General features: G+C 34.5%; 1 protein-coding gene across 1 annotated transcript in view; it reads right to left on the bottom strand.

Annotated features, from left to right (window-relative positions):
* Positions 1–4744: 4744 nt before the first annotated feature.
* The window catches only part of LOC121317581 (malignant fibrous histiocytoma-amplified sequence 1 homolog), a 43149-nt gene continuing 41276 nt past the window's right edge, over positions 4745–6617 (bottom strand). Inside the window, exon 3 of the mRNA XM_041253675.1 lies at positions 4745–6270. The gene's annotated coding sequence lies outside the window, so the exon portion shown is untranslated. The remainder of the gene's footprint in view (positions 6271–6617) is intronic.

Raw genomic sequence — 6617 nt, 5'->3', positions numbered from 1 at the left:
AGCTGAACACTGAGGTCCATAATGCCAAGTTGAAATCTTTTTTTTTTTTTAATTATTTTCATTTAAAAATAATAACATCACTGAAGTGCAACTATTATCTGTAATTTATGAATGACCATGTTGTAACCTGGACAGAGATATAAAATACTGTGAACCATGACAAATCATAAATACCGTCAACCGACAACAATTCTCTTGTGTAAGACAAACTTAAATCAGAACTTAATCAACAAAACTATCAGAACGGACAGTTTTTATTTTTTCATTAACAGTTCACCAGTGGGTGTGTTTTTAAAGAACACTCAACACCCAGAGGCAACACTGTGTTGTGTTAAATGCTGCCACATTTCACTTACAAGGTGCCACCTACTGGTGTGAAGGTGACATGACGACTGGATCTACATATGAAACAAGGGAAAACATTTCTCCAGATAATAAACAGAGACCTTGATACGGCCGTCAGTGAATAAAAAATAAAGCTCATTAGTGTATTAAATATGTCAGTGTCTGTACATCAAATCTAACCCAATATAAAAATGAAAGCCAGCTGAATGAGCACTATTTATGAATTATTTGCTGCATAACACGTGCTGTCTCTCTGAAAACCTGGAGATGGCGCTCTAGCACTGTTCTATTGGATTCAATGGTGAGCGATCCACTTGTTGGACTATGCTGAACTGAGTGGGTACGAGATTGATATAATAATTAATAGACTGTATGCAAGGGGTGGTAAAACTTTAAAGTGGAGGATATTCATGGAAACCCAGGAGGTGATACAATATATAAAAGAAACAGGGGTCTATTAAATTGATCTAAATACTGCCACTGTCTAAAATATTAAATCTGTCATTTCACTTTAATGACCAAAAGACACTAGAGACTAGGGTTGCCACCTGGCCCCATAATTCCGGAACACTTTGGGACGGGACATGGTTTTTAAGTTGCCCTTAAACTGAAAGCAATAAACACGTGAATTGAGCACTAAGCACTTGCTTAATTTATACTGCTTCTTAGTTATCCGAATCATTGTGATAATACAAATCTTACAAAATAAAAAAAGCATCTTGAATAAACATGTGTGTAGGTTTATTCAAGATATTTATTTTTATTTTGTACAAAATGATATTTCAGTTCTCAATATTTAAAAGATGCTATTTATAGCCTATTAATTAGTACTATATAGCCCTAATTTACATTGACTCTCCCAATTAAATAACAACACTGATCCAGTGTTCACGCTGTCTGGTGTCAGGAATAGTGAACAGCTGCTCTGTATTAATGATTTCACTGGGAGAAGGTGATATACTATTAGAAACTATAAAGAAACTTTAAAAGATATATATTTAAAACTATTAATAAAATAAATAAATATTGATGATGTACTTATTTATTTATTTCATTTGTTAAAAGCTATTATTGTATTGTCATGCTGCCTCAAGATAATTGATCACCAGAATCAATTTAGCAAAGGTTTAGGGCTCAATTCACATGTTGATTTCCTTCAGTTTAAAGGCAACTTCAAAATCCTATTCTGTCTCAGTGTTCTGGAATTATGGGGCCAGGTAGCAACCCTACTAGAGACAGTTGCACACAATGTTAGAGGGGTGTTTTTTTGTGTTTTTTTAAATCACATTCTTTTTAATGTATTTAGATCTATAACCATTTAGATCAACTGATTAGCACCCATAATGTTATAGCAAAAACACTGCACAGATGACTAAAACAAAGTGTACAGTCCTGAAAACCAAACATCTCCCAGTGCAGGTGAAGCTATTGAATTTGTGTTGGTAAGAATGTGTAAAAGACTAGGAAGAGTCCTTAATAATTTAAATGATAGTGCTTAAATCCTTTGCTGGTTATATCAATTGAATACCTCAAAGGTTTGTCATATGGACATTGTAATACATTTTATTTGGCCACTAACAAAATATGGCAATAGTTGATGCCACCTGCCAGTTGTGCATGTTTAGTTAATCTGAATTCAGACTCCTTTTAATCAGGCCAGGGATGATGTTACTGGTGTTTTTAAATTTATCTGAGCTAAAATTAATCTCTCCATCTTCAAAATGCCTAACCTTTCTAGTCTATTAATATTTAAAAAAAATGTTTACATGAGCAGGTTAAATAGCTTGAACAAATTTACTGTAATTGCTTCAGACAAAACTTGACATTTAGGTTTCCATGTAAGGGAAAGGGCCTCATGACAATGTATTTTAAATTATAGCATCTAGATTATTTGAACCTGTTTGTCCACATATGCTGTATTTATGCAGGCCTGTTGATGTACAATATATAGGCCTAGATTTAAAAATAAAAACATGGAAACATGTCTTAATAAAGTGGATTAAGTAGGGTTCTTAAGGACCACAAATCGTCAAAATAAATAAAAACTAATTTATACCATAATTTAAACCGCATTGAGGTATAAATGGTGATGCTGCTGAACAGTAAGAATAATGTTTTTATACAACACATTCTAGAGTTATAGTTGGAATGGTATTTTGTATTGTAAGAAAATATTCTCTTAGGTTCATTTAATATCTCATGAACCATTTCAGATGCCAATCTGGTATCCTTTAGTGTTATGGGAACCCCTCAGTTAAAATCTAATGTTCACTTTGACCTGTGACTTAAATTGACTACCATATTGGGGTCATATAAATACCGGGGTTAAAAAAAAAAAAGAAATTATACATATATATATATATATATATATATATATATATATATATATATATATATATAAGCTTTATTCTGTGATTCCTAAGGTCAGTTCAGTAAGTTTACAAAGCTGCTAGCACCACAATGTCAGATATGTGTGTAATCTGATTAATTCCCTTTAAGGTGTTTCGGTTTGTTAAGGTATTAATTAAATAGAATAAAACATGTTCAATACTCAACATAAAACAAAACACCCCTTGTTTACCAATCAGAAACAGCTATGATGTGAACGTCTGGCAGTATTTTATATAGAACCTGTGGTGATCAAAATAATTAAAACCACACATTTTATCTGAGATAATATGGGGATTCATTTTGCTTGTTTTCAAATGTGCTATAACTCGGTGTCTGATATGGGTCAACAATAACAATAACATTGTGTTGTAATTTCTCTGTCAGGCTTATGATTTATTATATTAGTGTAGTGTTACATGAACCATGTGTGGCATATGTATAATAAATACATTACACACAAGAGCATAAGGACATACAACAGATGGGGGTTGTTGCTCAATTATAAACTTTTCTGCTGTTGTTTGTTAACAAGTTGGCCTAAGTAGCAAGAGGGGGCAGGCTTTGGTATTTGAGTTGGAGTGGCCTTTCCTGTTTTTTGCATTTATTCTTTCTTTCTGTAACTGACTTCTATATTAACCCATTTGGGGATTATGGTGTAAACAGAAGCAGGTTGATATTCCTGAAGGTTAATTAAGAATAAGCAGATGAAACCATCAATGGGAGTCTGTATCTCTGCAACTGAATGAACTCTGCTGGCTTGGGTTATTCATTTAATCAGTGTGTCACTCCTCCAAACTACAGAATGCAAACCATTTTTATCTGTATTATAGCCTAACCCAAGAAAAAACAGTAGGGTAAAACACAGGAAAACATTGTAAATCCCGGATATGGTACCGTATATCACTGTGAAAACAACGGGTAACCACGGGAAAGAAAGTGCATAGTATCCTGCAGTCAGGAGCCATAGTTAAGAGTGCATGCTACTTGTGTTCTATGGTATAACATGAATCACAAGTGCCAGTAGAATTGCCTTATACTGTAGCTAGAGAGCTCTATACAGTATAAGCATTTCTATCACTTTGATTATGTTGTGTATTATCTCCTTAGAAGTCCTTTACCTGTTGATTATTAGGGCTAAGTGAACAGAAAAGGCTGAAAAAAAAAAAAAGAGAACAAACTAAAAGTTCGGGAGATATTTCTGTTTATTGTGCTACTGTGCATGTTTATGCTTTGTTTCAGTTGATTTTATTAGACTGCCATATTAAGATGCAGTCACAATGAAATCCTTTAATCAAATACAGTAATAGAAAAATAGCATTATCGTTTTCATAACTGAGCATGTCACCCATGCATAATATTGCAGTTAATATGTTTTACTGATGTTGGTTACACTTTAATTGAATTGTTGGTCTTTCTTAAAAAAATAGAGATATTATATACTGTACAAATTCTACACCTTTTCAATGATCAACTATTATATATATCTATATATCTATAATAATAAGATGTATTTTAATATATATATATATATATATATATATTGTGAGCAGGGAGAGGGTTAATTTCCTCCCTGCTAGAGAAAAAAAAAAGAAACAATGTAGAATGTAGAGATTCTTGTTAATTGTTTTGTATTATTAGTTATCCCCTGCACCTGGTGTTCATTGTAAATCAGAGCCAGGTGCAGGGTATTTAGAGGAAGCAGCTAGTGTGCTCAGGGCTGCTGGTGAAATCAACCGTAGCTAAAAGTAGTGTGTAAAAGCCTTTTTTTGTGTGTACCTGTTTTGGTGCTACAGGTAAACAGCTTAGCTGTCCTGTTTTAGTTAGGTTCCTGTTTGTGTGTAGTTAGTGCTCTTATAGAGCTAGGTGTTTGTTTCTGTTTGTTATGTTGTGTTTGTGTATTAAAAAAATAGCGCGCAAGCGCTGAAAAAATCAATTTCTGTGTTCTGGGCCCTGGTTTTAAAGGGGCAACGAACCGTGGAAAGTTGCAATCATTTCACTATATATATATATATATATATATATATATATATATATATATATATATATATATATATATAATTACATGCAGTGTTCCATTTCCCCTACATCAGGACAAAACTTTGTATTGTATCAGGTGTCTGATTAAAATTCTAAAATGCTCAATTGATTATTTCTTGTATAGGGTTGAGCATAACTTAGGTCCTATAAAAGTGGAACTCAAGGCAGCAAAACGTTTAACTTTCTGTTTGAGATTATTCATCTCAATGAGGAAACAAGTCGCTTACATCATGTGGTTTATCTTATATTCCAACATACAGTATATCCAGTGCTGCAATACATACATATGGAACATCATTTTCAGAGATGGTAATAACATTACCACTGCACACATGTACGGATCTATGTCCTCAATCCGCAACTGTACTGCAAAAGCAGAACAGTACTTTGGCAGCATTTCCCAACTTTTGTCAACATGTTGCAAGTGACTAGTTGTCTTGAGAATCAGAAGGACCCTTTCAGTCTTTCTCATGCGCAGGTTCCACTGGTCATCCTCACCTATATCTGAGCTGGACGCTCCAGCATGTGCAGGTGAAGATAGCTTCCTCGGTTTTAAATATAGTTTCCCAGGTGAACAAACAAGGTCAATGTTTGAGTCTCATCCCCCGTCAGTTTCTTATTGTAGATTTGTAGCCACAGAAAGGTCATGTATACAGTCAGAATGAATATCTGTTCAAACCTGCCTGGACAGAGCCAGTAGAAATGGAAGGCAAGACCAAATCAGAGCTTTACAGTGCGAGGTGGAACCTGGGCCTTGCTCGGCTGAACAGGGGAAGACCTACATTTTTGTCTACTTGATGTTGTTTCGTAAAGTCTGACTTCAAAACAGTACTTTATTCTTCCTGGGTTTATTTAACCCAGAAAGAACAAAGTAATGTTTGAAGGGTGGACTAAAAAAAGTGGTTGAGCTTCTAACTCAACTACACAGCTTCTTTAGTGAAAAATGACAATAATAAACACACAATATGACATTCAGTTTCTTGCCCTTCAGTGATCATCAATGCTTGATGCTTATGCCCCTGACAGGAATTCATTGGTACTGTTAGCATTCGGAAGATCCACTTTTGCTTTGTTTTCTTTAAATAGGCCTGAAGAAAATTCAGCATTTCACACTCATTCACACAGATAATGTACAAAAAGGTGTTTTCAACTGCAATTGAGTTAAGTCAACCATCGTGTGGATATTAAATATGGCTTTCAATTGTGCTTCCGTCGTGCTCCCTGAGAAACAGGCGAAACGGAACATTTCTCAAACGTTTTCAGTCCAGTGAAAGCAGGCTGAGGTTAAACAATCTATCTACATGTTGTTTCACAGCAGTTGCAGCAGTCTGAAAATTCCTGTCTGGTTTGGCTTCAAGAAGGGGTAACTAGTGATATACAGCATTCATATTTTAATACCAGAGTCTTTTAATACGTGTTTCTGAAATGTCAGCGTTATGTCTATGTTGCATACTGTTCTTCAGAATACGAAAGCATCCAATTGGCGTGTTTGCTATTCTGCAAAGGGAGAGAAGAAAACAAATTGAAACAATGTACAGGTGGTGACAACTAACAGAAAACTGAGGCCCTGGTCTAGTGGATTTAAAAACCACTTTGGAAAATGGTCTATTGTGCCAAACCTGTTCACAATGCTTGATATTTTCTGATCTATAGTGTCTTGCTGATATTTTTTAATTTAAAATTCTTATGTCGCATGAGGTGTCCCTTGTCACATTATTATTGCATTTTTTTGCAGTTTAGCAGGATATGGTCAAAATTAATTTAGTTTACAAACTCTAAAAACATCAGAAATAGTCAGTATTACTTGGGCTCAACAGACAGTTGGCTGAACAAACTGATTTGTA

Source organism: Polyodon spathula, chromosome 1, assembly GCF_017654505.1.
Source record: "Polyodon spathula isolate WHYD16114869_AA chromosome 1, ASM1765450v1, whole genome shotgun sequence".
Lineage (NCBI taxonomy): Eukaryota > Metazoa > Chordata > Actinopteri > Acipenseriformes > Polyodontidae > Polyodon > Polyodon spathula.
Note: the sequence above shows the minus strand (reverse complement) of the source record. Positions and strands in the feature narration are given on the sequence as shown.